The sequence below is a fragment of the Euleptes europaea genome, chromosome 6 (assembly GCF_029931775.1).
Source record: "Euleptes europaea isolate rEulEur1 chromosome 6, rEulEur1.hap1, whole genome shotgun sequence".
NCBI lineage: Eukaryota > Metazoa > Chordata > Lepidosauria > Squamata > Sphaerodactylidae > Euleptes > Euleptes europaea.
In genome coordinates, this window is record NC_079317.1 from 73,947,821 (window position 1) to 73,965,477 (window position 17,657).

At 42.8% G+C, this 17,657-nt stretch overlaps 1 protein-coding gene across 1 annotated transcript in view; it reads left to right on the forward strand.

The window, feature by feature from the left end:
* The window catches only part of GAS2 (growth arrest specific 2), a 160,550-nt gene that overhangs the window by 87,856 nt on the left and 55,037 nt on the right, over nucleotides 1-17,657 (forward strand). The window lies entirely within an intron of this gene.

A 17,657-nucleotide genomic window follows, 5' to 3' on the forward strand; every position in this document is an offset into this window, starting at 1 on the left:
AACACACATCTAGACAAAAAGACTTGACTCTCTTTTGACATAATTTTGACTGCTGTCAGGGCCAGTCCTACACAGTCAGAAATTCATAGTTCCTAGGTATAGAATGCAACCGTCCAATATGAAGGTGATAGCTATCACCTTGAGTCATCTCTGGTTTAGACAGCACATGAAAAAAATTCAAAAATGAATGACACAGGATCTTTGAATCCTCTGGAATACATGGTTCTTGAGAAGTTGAAATACTAGAGTCTACAGCAGTTTCTTCCATAAATCCATCTGGTACTGATGATTAGTGCATATGGATATGCTTGCAAAGAACTTAAAAATCTGCTACTTTTTTTCATTTTTACCAATTAAAGGTAAGAAAAAGGGCCAGGTGTTGACATCCCCAGTAAACTAATTTTGGCTTGTAATTTAATACAAACAACTGAGGGGAAATAATGATTAAGCAGCAGAACGAACATTACTGCAGCTTGTTTGCTGTTTTGGAATCGGCAGTAATATCAGTTCAACAGAAATAGAGTTGCTATTACAGGCTTTAGACAATTACTACAAGATATTGTTCCTTTGGATGGCATTCAAGGCTGATTAGCTCTTAAATCACGTAGCTTTATCTGTTGTTTTTTAAAGCGGGCTCAAACTGGTAGATCTTATTATGTATGGTGCTCTGCAATGCTGCGCAATTGTGAAAGTTTTGAAGTCCTGTGCTTTACTGTAAGAATCACCTCTCCTGTAGTTCCTTTTATGTAATGTTGGGGATTGAATGCTCAGATGGGTAATGGGGCTGCAAAAAGCAAACAAAGAGGGCCTGATATGAGTTGGGGCCACGGTGGTGGAAAAGAGGGCATTTAACTCTGCCTTCCAACCATTTCTCCAATTATAAGTGGCCATTCTGTATTGCTGTTTGTCCCAGGAGAGGGGAAAGATGTTATGGTCCCCTGTCTCCCCGCCCCCCACAATGTTGCTTCAAGCAGCTTGGGAGGGAGGCATTTTTAGGGCCAAATTAGATGTTACATCTGACATGAGTCGGTTCTTCCTTCCTTCAAAGCCAAATCTGTAGAGCTGCCAACCTCCAGGTACTAGCTGGAGAGCTCCTGCTGTTACAACTGATCTCTAGCCGACAGAGGTCAGTTCACCTGGCTGCTTTGGCAATTGGACTCTATGGCATTGAGGTCTTTCCCCTCCCCAAACTCCGCCCTCTTCAGGCTCCGCCCAAAAATCTCCCGCCAAGGCTGAAGAGGGACCTGGCAACCCTAAAAATCAGGCCCTGGAATGCTTCTGAGCATTAGTTCCCTGATATCACATCTGTCTTTAAAACTGGTCGGGGGATCCTGACCCAACACGTGGCAGTTTGGCTCTCAGCTGGGGAAATGGCTCACTGTAGAGGGGAAGAGTTAAATTTCCTTTTTCTGCAGTACCACAGTGCCCGTCTATGTTGCCTCCCTCCATGACAGCTCAGTTTCACATCTGGAAATGTGAATGTGGTCTGGCCCTCAGTCTCTAGGGGAAAGCCCAGTAGTTCTCATATCTTGGAACTGAGGCACTCAGCATTAGGCACAGGTTTAAAGAAATCATTCTGAAAATGTGAGACTGCTGCAGTGACTCCCCCGACCTTTATCCAGCTGATTCATCCTGAGAACCGAGGCAAAGAATAAAAACGGCAATATTTGTATCTTGAACAGCTCTTCATCAGGAAGCAGCGATTTCAGCAAAGTCACCATCTTGATAATATAACCCCCTCCCCCTTCGCGCTTCTGTCAAATCTCTTTTGCTACAAAATCTAGGACAACCTTTTGCCTCAAGATTGCATTTCAGCTGAAGATGAAGAGAATCGATTGTTTGGTTAGGATTGGAATTGAGATAAAACTGGGAGGGAAAAACTGTTGTGATGGAAGACAAGTCTGTTTGTGTAGTGGACTAAATGAACCCACTGTACTGTCTCATCAAGAGGTCTCTGTTTTCAGCTGCTTAAAAGGTTTTTGAATCTGTGCAGCTCTTATCTTGGTGGCAACTGATCTGTTGGTCTTTAGTTTCTGCGTTCTGTTCCTTGCTACCCCTGTTCTGTCCTTTCCTTCAGCTACTTCTCATCATTTAATTTTTACATAACAGTAATAATAGTTGATTTGTTTATAATGGCAGGCAGCATAAGGAAACATCTCAGTAAAAGTGGACTGTGCTGTTGCCAATACACAAATATTATGTTGGCAATCTGAAACCCTCTTTCTGATCCTCCACTGAGGAAGCAAATTATTTTGGGGAATGGCGGAAATGGTGTAAAGTGAAACACCCCAAATGACATTGAAGATCCAGAGTAATCTACATACATACAGAGCATGCAGAAGAAATGGACATCTGTAACATAATATTGGAATATGTCTTGTTGCATCTTACATGCCTACCATGCTGTAGTCTCCTGATTTGCTCAAACTCTGCTCCCAGGAGCTAGGAACTGTACCACATAAAGAAGCAATACAGTCATTATTTTCCAACAAACTTGTACTGTAAAAAAATATCAACAGCAGTGCCCTTTTCTGCATCTTCTGCCTGACCTTCTACAAGACAGGCTGCTGCAGATGATACTGTAGAAGTAGAGGTAAGCAACAGGAAGGGATCACCGGGTTGGATTCTGTTGAACAGATCTATGAGTGCAAGGGGGACATTTTTTCCTGAATCCATCCTCCTGTGGCAGCCCTCCAACTCCCCTGCCATGCTTTTCCTGGGAGTCCTCATCCCCCAGGAGAAACATTTTGGGACATTATGGACTGCAATGGAAGGGCATGGCAAGAAAGTTGCACTGGGGTAAATTTTGATGGGATCCAAGCCAATGTGCTGTCCTTTTTCCTACTGTCTGGAGCATGAATTCCCTGCATAGGCTGTAACCATGATTAACCTTTATGTGTCAGTAGGAGCTAACAGGGGTTCACATTGTGTCCCCCTATGTTTCTGATCAGTTGTTGTGGCCAGAAGGAGACAGCAGAGGCTAGAAGAGCCCTCACCTACAATGGGCTGGGGAGAATTGTAACAGTAGCATGTTGGTCCTGGCAGAAACAGGGTGTGCTGGCCACAGGAGAGCCGGCCAAGTGTGTCCCAGCTGTGGAGGTGCAGGATCAGTGGTGGCAGTTTTGCTGGCTCAGGGCTCCATCTGGGGGTGGAGCTGGCAGCAATGGACTGCAGCCATCCTGGAGTAAGCATGGCTGTGGTGGGGCAAGACAAGGAAGGGAAGAACAAGGCTCAGAGAAGGGAGAGTTGGAGCTGGGCCTGGCTTGCGTGGGTGGAGCCCAGGGATAAAAAAGGAGATGTGAGGGGATGAGGAGGAGGAAGACGGAGGCAAACTGGCTTGGAGAGGCCAAAGAAATGCAGGCAAGGGAGGAAGGGAAACCAAAAGAAGGAGCTGTGGCCCTGGGCAGGACAAGAGGACTGGAGCTGGTCAGACCTAGGTAGGGTTGCCAGCCTCCTAGTGATGGCTGGAGATCTACTGCTATTACAACTGATCTCCAGGCGACAGTTCCCCTGGAGAAAATGGCCGTTTTGAGGGGTGAACTCTATGGCATTATACCCCATTAAAATCCCTCCCCTCCCCAAACCACGTCATCATCAAGCTCCCCCCCCCCAAAAAAAAATCTCCAGATATTTCCCAATGCAGAGCTGGCAACCCTAGACCTAGCTGAACCAACCCACAATAGAGGTGCACCTCAGCCCCCTAAGGCTGAAATTGGGCAGGTGAAAGAAACTGGGAAACCTGTTTAAAAAAGAAGTCAGACGGGTGTGAAAATCTGTTTGGAAGTGTTTAATGGCAATGAAGCAAAAGCGAACAAGCACCATTGAGTCCTGGTCAGTCTCTACCTAGCATGGAAAACACTTATGATATCCCATTGCCTCCTAGTGGGGCTATAGTTGTGTGTCAGTGATAGGTTTAGAAGTGGCAGCAGCAATGGGATAAATGGTTATATGTAGCCACACACTGCATGGCTGTGGTAGCGTAAGGGCAGGTAAGGTAAGGGCAGGATTTTTCCTTTGGTGGGGGTGAATCCTCCTTTGGAGGCAGCATGGCAGTGCTGCCTCCAGACACCAGTGCAGCCCCTTCCCTTAGGAATGAGCTGCCAATCTGGAATTAGTCTAAAATACCATTTTAGTAGGATTTCCAAGTGGCTTGGTTGTAGGAACACAACCACTCCAGTGCAGTGATTTTATCTGGAGCAGAATATCCTAATGCCAGGCATATTCTACTGTACTAATAACTATGGGTGTTGTATATGCAACTCTGCAGAGACCACAGAGTCCTGCTGCTCTTCCTCTCCATACAACCAGATCTTCCTGTTCTGATGTCCAATTTGCTTCCCCAAGGAATAGAGGATGGGTCAGGAAAAGGGATCTTTACACAACATTCTTGAGTTTGGGGTCAAAAAAAATTAAACCCTTTATAGCTTTTGGGGTTGGTGCAGCCCTGTAATACATCCCTGCAGAACCGCACAAAATCACTTGCTGTCAAGATGTTCTCTGAATGAGATGGTCACGCACAGCCTTTGTCTCCTGATTCAGTACCTTGTGCAGCAGTCCATTACAGATTTCTTTGTTTTGCCTGTAAAAACGAATCATAATAAAGCTGTCTAGAGATTCAGGGTGGTGGCTTTTCGTGTTTGTTTTGAGAACAAAAGAATATTCAGGTTGAATAGATGAATCACAAATCAGTTGGTTCTGCCCAGAGGAGTAATGCCTTGCGGATCAGGTATCTTTGATGAAATACAAAAAATACATTTTCAAACAAAATGTGAAAAAGCAGAGTTAATCCATAACTTTCCTATGGCTTGTCCTCATATATTCTGGTACTGCAGCTTTGCTGCTGAGGTCCAGACTTGCTTCAGCTGCCACCCTGTAAGCAGCTTTGGACATAAGCTGGTTTTTAGAACGTTTTCTGCTGTGACACTGAGTGTTAGGAAGCCCTCTTCCCTCACAGTAGAGTTTTAGGAAGGCTCTTTTCCACATAGTTCGAATTCTGGTGCTACTAAAAAGCAGACTATTTTAAAAGGGCCCTTCTAAGTCAATAGTAGCTCAGAGATGTATGTGATTTAGAGGTGTTCATTGAGATGTTAAAATGTATTGTTCCTGAGATTTTTTTTTTTATAATACTGTAACCTACCAGGTCTGTTCATCCCTCATTAACTTACTTACTCTTGGAAGAGTGGTCATAGCTCCGTGGTTGAATATCTGCCTTGCATGCAGAAGGCCCCAGGTTCTATCACTGGCATCTCCAGTTAAAAAGATAAGGACGTGAACAATCTGATCGCCTGTAGAGCCCCTGCCAGTCAGAGTACTGATCTAGATTAATGGTCTGACTCAGAAAAAGGCAGCTTCATATATGTTTGTGTATGTATTCACTGTTACCTACTGCATATTTAAAAAGACACTTTTCTTCTTTCTTCATTCTCATACCAGTGCTTCAGAGTAATGGCTGTTGGTGCCCAGTTTAGAGGTCAGGTTCTTCTTACTATTATAGTAAGGGAACTCCTTTTGTTCTGCACTGGGATGGAAGCCTTGTTGACTAACCCTGGCTTCTGCTATGTGAAGCCTCAGTGATATCATTTTATATCTTTGCTGTACTGATAATGTCAGACGTTAGCTGGACAACTGGCGAGGCTCTTTGAAGCTTGTCTTGAAGACACATATATCAGACTTTGTGTATGTGTGTGTGTGCTAAGTGGCATCAAGTCGCTTCTGACTCATGGCGACCCTATGAATCAGTCTCCTCCAAAACGTCCTATCTTTAACAGCCTTACTCAGATCTTGTAAATTGAGGGCTGTGGCTTCTTTTATAGAGCCAATCCATCTCTTCCATCTTTTCCTGCTGCCCTCAACTTCGCCATCCATCTTTTCCTGCTGCCCTCAACTTTTCCTAGCATGATTGTCTTTTCTAGTGACTATTGTCTTCTTATAATGTAACCAAAATACGATAGGCTAAGTTTAGTCATTTTAGCTTCTGGGGTCAGTTCAGGCTTGATTTGATCTATAACCCACTTGTTTGTTTTTTTGGACAGTCCATGGTATCCGTAACACTCTCCTCCAACACCACATTTCAAAGGAATCTACTTTCTTCCCATCAGCTTTCTTCATTGTCCAGCGTTCATATCCATACATAGTACTAGGGAATACGATGGCATGAATTAACTTGATCTTAGTAGCCAGTGACACATCCTTACACTTCAGAATCTTTTCTAGCTCTTTCATGGCTGCCCTTCCCACTCTCAATCTTCTTCTGATTTCTTGGCTGCAGTCTCCCTTTTGGTTGATGATGGGGCCAAGAAATAGAAAGTCTTGAACAATTTCAGTTTCCTCATTGTCATCCATAAAGTTGAGTAAATCTCGTGTAGTCATTACTTTTGTCTTCTTGATGTTCACCTGTAGTCCTGCTTTGGTATGTGTATTCCTGTGAGGGGAAGGTGATATGGTGGTGAGTCTTCTCAGAAGTACAGTCCCATCTCTTAGTGTTGTGTAGGTCTTCAGTCTACATATGCAGCAAAACAATGTGGTAGAATGTTGAGATGATGGAACAGACAGTTCCATGTCCATCTGCAAATAAGGTGATATCTTTAAATACCCCTCCCCTTAAAAACGCCCTACAAAGAGTAAACTAGCAGGAAAAGGGCTGGGTCGTAACTTTTCACCAATTGATAGGTTGGGGAGGTTATTTTAAAAAATCAAGGTTCTTTTTCTCAGTGGAGCATTCAAAAATAATCTCCTAGCTGTAATACAGGTTGAGCATCCCACATCCGGGCAGCTTGGGACTAGAAGTGGTCCGTATTTTGGATCTGTCCGTGTTTTGGATCTAAAGATTGACTGTGGTGGGGAGGGAAGCTAAGCTGAAGTCTGGGCATGTTGTGAGCGAGCCAGTTTGGCTTCCCTCCCCTCTGCAGTCAAAATTTGATCTGACTCGCAGCCATGCCTCCAAGCCTTTCCGGACTTTGGAAAGGCCAAGTGGCATGGCTGCAAGTAAGATCTGTGCCGTCCAGCCTCTCGGAAGTCAGGAGAGGCTGGGCCATGCAGATCTGCCTGCATGCCGGTCCAGTTTTTGGGTCCGTCCGGATATAGGATAACTGGATAAGAGATACTCAATTTGTATATTCTGCCATCTCAATTTACCTCTTGTTCTGCTGCTGTGACTAGGTCAGAGGTAAAGCTTTTAGAGCTCTTTTGCACATCTCTGGAAGTAATGGAAGAGGCATTTCAGTCACTCATGCTTCCTGTTTTTGCACTTCTACTGTAATGTTCCTGGGAGACATTCATGTATTTATCCACCAGCTCCAACTTTGGGAAATTCATAATATATTTCTCCACTTGGAGCTTAAGTATTCTAAACCCTTCTATACATTCCCTGGTCCTGCAGGAAGCAGCTTTCTTTTGGGTCTTTGGGGCTTCTCAGTTGGGAACTAATACAGCAATGACAGCATGATCTACTATGGAGGATATCAAACACTGTTTTTCATTTGGGAATTTTGTAGCAAAAGGTCATCTGGATTGTATTCCGGTATGGCAATCTGTCTGCAAAATGTAAATGTCAAGATGGGACCTAGAATTAATATCCTTTGCAATGGTGTTTGGTCTTTCACACAGCAAAAGTGGAGAAAAGACACTTCAAACAGTGACACTATAAATTTATACAATTGGTTAGCAAGGCAGAGCAGGGGTGCAATGGGAAAATAACTAAGGCCAAACATGCATGGCCGTTTTGTCACTCTATTCTCCTGCGAATGTAGCAAATCGGTGAAGTTGAAACGCACGCCCTTCTCCGACGCGCGTGATCAACCCACCTCCTATCACTACATTTCCGGGCTATCCAGGTCCTGGCTTATCCTGACTTTAATGGAAAATGTGCGACATTTCCAGGAGTTCACCGGTGCACTTTTGGTACCCTGGTTGACTCCCCACTGGGAGACTGCCTGGCCTTGACAACAGCAGCGGCAGCTCCTTCCCCCCCACCTACGCCTCTCTCTCCCCCTCTCCTGTGCTCTCCTCCTCCTCCCCCTAGCACCAGCCAGCGTTTAAGCCCACCTCACAGCCTGCAGACTTCAGCCCGGAGCCCCCACAGTCAGAGCCGAAGCGGCGTCTTCTTCCAGCGCCAATGCCACATGCTTCCAGCCACCACTGCCTCCTTCCATCTAGCTAACCCTGTATGCAGCAGCTGGAAGCGTGTGACATTGGCGCCAGAAGGAGCCGCCACTTCTCCGCTTCAGCTCTGACTGTGGGGGCTCCAGGCTGAAGGCTGCAGGCTGTGAGATGGGCTTCAGTCTGTGATAGGGAGAGAGGGGGAGAGAGGTGCGGGTCCCGGGGGGCTGCTGTTGCCCCTTCTTTTGTTTGTCCCTGTCCCCTCTCCCCATACATTCAATTTTTTGAACTCGAGATTCGAAGGAACGAGATAGGATGGGGACAAACTAAAGCGAAATCAGCCATGCATTATCGGCCTCAGATTATCCTTGTAGAGAGACAATTTCAAGAGTTAGCAGGTCCCTTTCAACTTCCCACTGAACGTTTGTTAGAAAATTTGTTCTCTTTTGCATGCTAGTGCAATTTAAATGGTAATAAATAACCATTATGGCCATTAGAAACTGTTCTATCCACTTTGGCTAGGAGAAAATATATGCTTTTCACTTTCATGGGGCGAGGGGGAGCCAGTGAAGGACAAAAATTATGAAAGACTCTATTCAATAGTACTAGGAAATATGTCGACACACAACATACTTGAAAAGCTAGTGTTTGCAGTGCTTTATGAAAGACCTCTGTATCTTCGTGACTACACATTTCTGGTAACCTGGAGGTTGCCAAGGCAACTCAGCTTTTTCATGAATAGTAAGACAAACAGGTGTGAAAAAAATCTGTGTAAATTGTCAGGGCCACAGAAAATGTTTGTTTTCTTCCTTTAGATCCTGTATTTGTTAATAACCTTGGCGTGTCTTAATTTTCTATCTGTGTTTTCCTTATAGTTTTATTTTTCGTCTTACTTTATGCAATATCCTGTCCTTGGTTCCTTTGGAAGCAACTAGCCTCTAATATTCCTTCTCTTTTGCACCTCCATTGTCTATTTGATCTCTATCTTTTTTTCTGTTCAGATTTTTGCTTTTGTTTTTTCCCCTAACTTTACTGAAGATGGATTTCAGCCTTGTTCTCTGTTTGGTATTTGCTGCCCAAACCAACAGACTTGGATTTAGGGGGTGTACCACTGAAACAGTACCACAGTAGATGACAGTAGGGGTGTGCAGCAAAAAAAAAAGTTGGTATTTTTTGGATTTGGCTATATTAAACTCCAAAATTTTCAATATTTCTGAAAAAAATCTAAATCCCCATACCGGTATGGGGTTTGTTTGTTTTGTGTGTGTGTGTGTGTGTGTGTGTGTGTGTGTGTGGGGTATATCTGAAAATGTTTGGCTCCATTATACTCGATGAGGAATCTTTGTGGGGCTCTGGGGCATTTTTTTTAAAGATAGAGGCACCAAATTTGCAGCATTAGAACCACCACGTTTGGTGGTAAGAACCACCAAGTTTGGTAGAGTTTGGGTCAGGGTGTCTAGTTTTATGGGCTCCCAAACAGGGTGGCTCCATCCATTTTCCATTGTTTCTAATGGAGGGGAAATGAGAGCCTATAAAATTGGATCTCCTGACCCAATCTTAACCAAACTTGGGGGTTCTTGTAAGGTGCCTCTTCCTTAAAAAACAGCGTTCCCAGAGCCCCATTTAATATTTTAATGCCAGAGTTCAATGTTGTTGGCCCCCAATTTTTCCTCCATTTGGGGGCCAATAAAATTGGATCCCCTGACCCAGTCTTTACCAAACTTGGGTGTTCTTGTAAGGAGAGCCTCTAGCAACCATGCTGCAAATGTGGTGCCTCTATTTTTAACCCACCCACCCCCCGAGCCTTGCAAAAAAAAAAATCTCCATAGGCTTCAATGCCTATGTGGCATCCCCAAAAGCCCCCACCCCACCCCGATTTACCCCTGGCTTTTTCAGATTTGGCTTTTGTGGCTGCTGTCAAAGGGTGCCTTTTTTTGTCCGAAAAAAGCTGGAAGTGCAGAAGAAGTATTTTTTGGCTTTTTTCAGGTTTACAAAGTTGAATGCGCACCCCTGGATGGTAGTGTGGCAGTGGTCACTGCCGTTGAAGATAGTGGCAGAAGTAGTTGTTCCTTCCCCTGTGTCCATTGTAATACAAATGGCAATATGGGATTTCCTGAGCAAAGATGCCAACTTATGATAGCACAAGTCACTAGTTGTACTAGGGTTGCCATTTTACCACTGGGGCAAGGGATCTCCCCTACCCAAAGGACCCTTACCGCTGCTGTTCAGCTGAGCAGTGGAAGAATAATAGGGGTGAAATGCCTCTGTCCCAGTGTGCTGCCATCACTGCTGGCATGACTGAAAGAGGTATCAGCATGTTCCCAGGGCCGTAATAACATCACTGCAAACACCTCATCCCCATGCGCTACGTGCCATCCTTGTCTTGGTAACCCTAAGTGGTGTCCAGGATCACGCTGCTTGATGGTTTTATGAAATATTTTAAAAAAACCACAGTCAAATGTGTTTGTATAGCATGTCCAAGAACAAATAATTGTGTTAAGAATAGTAACAAAAAATAGTCCATGTGTGTGTATTTCATGTGAACAGAAAGTAATAGCTAGGGATTACCTGTTAGTGCGGACTATCCAAATGAAGGGTAGTGCTGTCAGAAAATGTTATCTGTTGTTTAGCTGCACATCCCCCAGCTGGGTCTGCGAACTTCCATATAACTTCTATACCAGAAAGAGCTGCTAAAGAACCTCTCTTCCGAGGAAATGCTAGACTTGCTCACAAATTCTAGACTTGCTTTCCTAGTTGTTTCTTTGAAGGTTTTTTTCCCTGACAGGGCTCTTTCAGATGCACTCCTTCGCTCAGTACATGGGGTTACTGTCAGGTCATTCTAGGAAACTGGTCCAAGTCCGCCTGTTCAGAGATGAATCAGATATGAAGCAGGAGGTCCTTGTTATCCAGGGCATTTTCTTAAATTTGACTTGCACCTAAAGTGAATTTAAAAAGTCAAGGTCGAAGCAAGTTCGAAAGTTACCGTGGGAATAGTGATTACATAAAGAAGCTCTGCTAGCCAGCCATTTTTTTTCTTATGGGTGTAATAAATGAATTGCTTCAGGCCTCCATCTTGAAGGGGCCACACAATACTCAATTCTCATTATGCAGAAAATTCTTTAGTTCCCAGTACTTTTAATCATCATGGCATGCTCCGTGGGACTTCAAACTTTGTTTTCTGATTTGAACTACCCTCGGTGAGATCATGAACTCTGAAATTCCTCTCAATTTTCAAAGAGATCTATGCACAGTATAGAAAGCTGTTCTTTGAGAAATAAAAAACTTCAGCATAGGGAAATAGTTGCATGGTCCTGTGAGGTAAAAATAAGTGACAGTTGTCTGTTGATTTATTCCATACATGAATAAAAGTGTTATTTAAAATAATATATTGTAAGGGGGCCCCTTCCACTTCATACATGAGATTAGGCCAGACTTGACAATAATTTTTTTATTATTATATTGTCACAAAGATGTATATTTTAGATTGACTTTGATTTAGGTTTATATCAACAGTGTTTTTGTATACATTGAAACCAGTATCAACAAAAAATGTAGGCCCACATAATTTCTTGATCTAATTTTCAAGCCCCATGATGGAGGACAAAGGTGTCAACATACTAGGTATGCAACAGTGGATTAATTATTAATGCATTATGGCACTTGACTTTCTTCCTTCATGGATCTCCGGGCAGCATACACAAAGTTCCTAGGAGGTCTGCTATCCAAGCACTGAATGGATCCAGACACACTCATGTTCAGCAATAAGGTTGCCAACCTCCAGGTGATGGCTGGAGATCTCCCACTATTACAACTGATCTCCAGGCAACAGAGATCAGTTCCCCTGGAGAAAATGGCTGCTTTGGCAATTCGACTCTATGTAGGGTTGCCAAGCTCCAGTTTACTAGCTGGAGATCTCCTGCTATTACAACTGATCTCCAGCTGATAGAGGTGAGTTCACCTGGAGAAAATGGCTGCTCTGGCAATTGGACTCTATGGCATTGAAGTCCCTCCCCTCTCCAAACCCCACCCTCCTCAGGCTCCACCCCAAAATCTCCAGGTATTTCCCAGCCTGGAGCTGGCAACCCTATTCAGCAAGGTGGACTGCATCATATGTCTTCTAACTATTCCATTAGCCTGGATACGATAGCAGTTATTTGCATTACACTAACATTAATACGAGTTCCTATATGTCAAGCACTCAGTATCTGAGTCCTTGACGGGACTAGCAGCCAAGAATTCAGCTGGCTTGAGCAGAGGTCACGGGCAGGTGCTAAGTTTGCAATACAGACAAAGGTAAGGCCTCTGTGCATAAGGTTCAGGAAAAAGCAGAAAGGCCTAGGTTGGACAAGGAAGAGAACTAACAAAGAAAATGGGTATCAGGGAAGCATAGCAATGAGGAACAACCTAGTATCTTCCCTCAGCAAATAATTGCCTGGATAGCCCCAAGTGTTGATGTTACTCTGCAGCAAGTAGAGTAGGATTTGGGTTTTTTTCCCTTTACCAGACTCACAGACTCAGAAGGGTTGATGGTAGCTTCTATCTGGCCTGCTCTCCTTTAGCAGTAACCCCTATGATGCAGGCAACAGGGAGTCAGTGCTCAGATTTCAAGCTTTCAGTTGAAGCATGGGCACCATGTATGTACAAATGACAGTCTGGAGTCTCCCATTCTTTGCAGTGGTATGCAACATCTTATAGGAGAACCACATGAGTTGCAGAATAAATTAACTGCCCACTAATGAAGGGCATTTTGGTCTCTGGACATGTGCTTTCTCCTTTCTGGGGCATGCATGCCAGGACTATGCATGCACTGAGTACAAAGTCTGTCCCGCTCGAAGAGGCAAAGTGATATTGGGTTACGCTGGCAAAATGCAACCTGTCCTTGCATGTGCAAGGACAGGTATATAGAGAGACAAGGGATCTGCTGTGACATTGCATTGGGTAGATGGTTATGCAGCTCTAGGAGTGCTGTAGAGAGAGGTACATTTTTTCCCTTTTAAAAATGTGTATTCTTCCAAGTAGTTCAGGGCATGATCTTCACAACAATCCTGTGAGGGAGGTTAGGCTGGGATGGAGAAAGAGTGACTGGCCCAAAGTCACCCAGGAAGCTTAATGACCTAGGAGGGATTTCAACCCAGATCTCATGAGTCCTAGATCAACACTCTAACCATTAGAATACATTGGCTTTTTAAAATTGGTGATGTTGGTCTGTTGGAACACACACACCAGGAGGCAAGAATCAATGGAAACCCTATATGACCAAAGGACAGAAAATGAGAACTGGATTTTTTTGAGGGGTGGGGTTGTTATTGCCCAAGATAGTGCAAATCCCAAATCCTGTTATCTCTAGTGAAAAATATTCCTTTTTCAATATGTGTGTCTTGATCTGTTTGTTAACATATAGCTCTGTTAGTTCTGCACCTGCTGAACAGAACTCTCCCAAATGTAACTAGATTAGGGCTTTTGCAATTTTAAATAATGCCAAATTCTAACAGAGGTCTGTATTTGGGGGAGATCTGATCTTAATATAGTTCCCACGGGATTGCTGCATTCAGCTAACAACTCCTGTTAACCTCAGGGGGAGTTTTGACAGGGAATAAATGGGTCTTCGGCTTGCTTGCTCCATAAGATTGTTCTGAGCTCTCTCCTTTCAGTGACTCTGACTGTGCTATGGTTATAGGATCTGGATGCAATGAACAGTCTTCAGGTCTTTCTTCAAGGAATCTTCTCTGCAAGAAAAGGGTTTGCCTTCAGTTATGCTAGCATGCTCTTTTGTGTGATTGATTGTTGGACTGATTCACAGTATTGTTTTTGTTCACCCTTGGTGCTTGTGGCTCTAATGTAAACGTATGCATCTGTATTGTGTACATGTGTGTGACATTGATTTATTTTGATGCAACATGTATAAATGCTATGTTTTATTTTAAGCAAAGTTGGTTCAGTTGTTCTATTTTAAGCAAAGAGCCAGCGTGGTGTAGTGGTTAAGAGTGGTGGACTCTAATCTGAAGAACCGGGTTTGATTCCTCACTCCTCCACATGAGCTGCGGACGCTAATCTGGTGAACTGGGTTGGTTTCCCCACTCCTCCACATGAAGCCAGCTGAGTGACCTTGAGCTAGTTGCAGTTCTCTCTGAACTCTCTCAGCCCCACCTACCTCACAAGGTGTCTGTTGTGGGGAGAGGAAGGGAAGGCAATTGTAAGCTGCTTTGATTCTCCTTAAAAAGGTAGAGAAAGTCGGAAGAGAAAGTCTTCTTCCACAAACAATGATCTGCTTTGTTGTTGTTTGTTTTTAAATAACACTGAGACACCAGCGTCTTTCATTCACCTTTTCCATACTTCATGATTGCATTATAGTGCAAGAAAAATACCTTTAACTTTTATATATAATAAAAGTCTTGCACAATTTGTGACCCTTTAAGCTCCATTGCATGTAGCCCTCCAACCATATATGGCAGTCGTTGGGGAACTTAAAATGTCAACCTAAGCGAAGTTATACCCTTCTAAGCCTATTGAACTAAGTGGGCCTAGAAGGGTATAGCTGCTTAGTATCTGTTAATATCTGCACTGTTAATATCCTTTCCTTGTTTATGGCACACACACACATACACGCACACGCACACACACACAAAGGGAAGTGGAAGGTTTCCAAGTACCTGGCTAGTAATCTGCATCTATCTTGGGGGTGTTACATTTTTCCTTATCTATATATCCTGAAACATACTGCACCTCTAATTTAGTGATTGATGCCATTAAAAACATCCATAGTTATTATGATTGTATTATTTCAAATCTAAAGAGGCAAAGGCCCCAGCCCAGCTCAGATTGGCGTTGTGATCCATTGAACACAATGGGGCTTTTTTCCAAGTATATATGCATAGGATCAGACTGTACATCCCATTAGACTAGTGGAACAAGTTAGTCTTAAGTGCCATTGGTATCATGACTCAGTTGTATGGAGACCCATATAAAAGAATCCAGGAGCAGGCTATACAGCATTTACTGCTACTCTGCTGCATCAGAAAAAGTTATATTATTTTCTGCCTGTCTTTCCACATAGTTTGCTTAAACAATCCACCTTTGTGTGTTCATCTGACTTGTCACTTTGAGGACCATAAAAGCATTGTGGACCATTCGATTACCAAATCTATAATTGCAACTAATTGCAACTAACATATGCAACTAATTGTTTAAATGACCTCTGATTTTTACTATGATATTTCTAGAGATTTTTACTATGCTATTTCTAGAGAAAGCAGGAGATGAATATCTGATATCAAGCCTTGCTATATCTCACCAGATAAATTGAGACTCGTGGTAATTCTGAAATTAAAAAAGTGTAGTGAAATACTGCTTCCCAGGACCCAACCGATCTTAAGAGTGAAATGAAGTGATAAAACTGCAAGATGCAAAATGAAATGCAGTCAAAGAAGTGAGAGGTTGTCAAGGCAATGACAGTGGAAATAGTTATGAAGCTTTGGACAGAATAAAAGGTTCAGTGAATTGATGGAATCTGGACGCAAGGAACTGTAGCATGTTGAGTAACATTAATTCCCTGTGAATAATGTGGGTCATATGTGAGGGTTTTTATCCTTGCGTATCCATAAAGATTGGAGAATACAAACTTTACAAATTATTTTGCAATAGAAAATCAACATATGTTTGAAATCCAGAGTAAAACCTTGTCATGGCCTACCCATTATCCAAGCTCTTCACTTGTTTGTTTGTTTTTAAATTACTTCTCTGTCAAGTACCTAAGGGTGAATTAGGGTGCCACACCATCCCTTTATAATTTCCAGGCCTCTCTGATGTGGAATGAAGATGTCTTCTTTGCACCTCCTGCAAACAGAGGTCATGAAAGGGGCCTTTCCATGTTCTGCTGGTGCCCATCACACCCATGAAATGTTGCCCCTGTGTTGAAACTCCAGGACCAGCACAGTTCTGAAGTAGGGGTTTAAAGCTGGAGAATTGGTAGAAATCACCCTTCCTCCTTCACTGGCAGAAATGTCTTTCCAACAGCGGAACACAGTAATTGGATACAAACCATTACATCATAGTAAGATGTGAACAGACATATGTTTTATCTTAGTATTAGTCTACGTGTATATGTAAAGAGCCACTTTATCAGTAATTAGCCTAGCTTATTTGTTTAAGCTTCATAGGGGGAACAGGAAAATGAGGGGACTATTATTATTTCAAAGATATTTGGCATAAATCAATCTGATTTTTACTATAAACTCTCCCTGTGTTTAATTGGGTGATTCAGTAGTCAATAACTTTTGGGTTATTCATTGAATTTCCAAAGGAAAACAGTACTGTAAAGCATGAGGGAATAATTGTTTCCAATATTATAATTTTTAAAAGGAGTTAATCCCAGTATACTATGCTTGATGTTTGGTTAGAAACTATTCTGGTGTGATTCACTTGCACTATTGCGTATACTGGTTTTGGGGTATCCTCTGTGTGTATACCCCAGAGATCGGCAAAGGCTCCATATTACTTTATCTATTACATTTATAACCAGTCTTTACGCCAAGGGACTGTATCAACTTTGGCCTAGTTTGGGTAGAAATAGTAATCCTTTTCCCACAAAGTAGTAGTGTGTTGTTTATTCTTATAGCAAAGAGGGGTTTTTTCCCCTCCTGATGTTCAAACTATGCATGACATTGCTGGTGTAGTCCTCAGGAATGCTAGCGCTTTCAGTTTTAAATGTATCACCACCCTTATCACATCACCAGCTGCTTGGTGGGGGTGGGGGGTTGGCTAATGCTTGCACTGCTTGTCATTCTTGAACAATGATTTCACTGTTTTACATTGTTCATCATGAAATGCATAAAATATGTGTGGAATATCATGAGCCAGATGCACTGAAGTATATTTGTTTGATCTGAGAAGCAGCGCTCTGACAGAAACTTTCCCTTACTTGATCAAATCATTTTCTTATCATTTCACAGGGTGTCATCCACTGGAAGTCTGCCTCACTGTAAAAATGAATGCAACATGTCTTAATATCCCACAAGATACCTCAGAACTGCTTTAGCTAAACTGATGTATAAGAGTTTTTCAGTATTCAGATTAATTTACCCACATGAGCATAACGGCTACATTTAAGTAAGATTTGAATGCTGGCAGTACTGTTGTGGCTGTGTAGTAATGACCAGTGAAGGCATTCATTTCTTAAAGCTACAGGCGCTGCTTCCATCATTTAGTGGAGCAGGTTAACACACAATTATTATTTTTTTAGATTTTGGATTTTTCTGCAAACCTGGAGCTTTTCTTGGGTTTGTAGAAAAGTCTGTCTTGTCTGTCGATGGCCCCAGTGTCCACATTTAAGTGTCCACAGATGGGGGCATGTTGAGAATTCGATATATTGATCATTACCTTAATATCTGAACTTGGTGGTTAATGTGACCTGTTTTAAATAGTTACAAACTTTTCATAGGAATTTTGGTTCCTTTGATTCCCCCACCCCCCATGGGCTAGAAAAACAAATAAGAAATTGAAATATTGGCTTACACAAATTGCCTTATACAACTTCCACACGTTGTTGGTTTAAACATCCAACA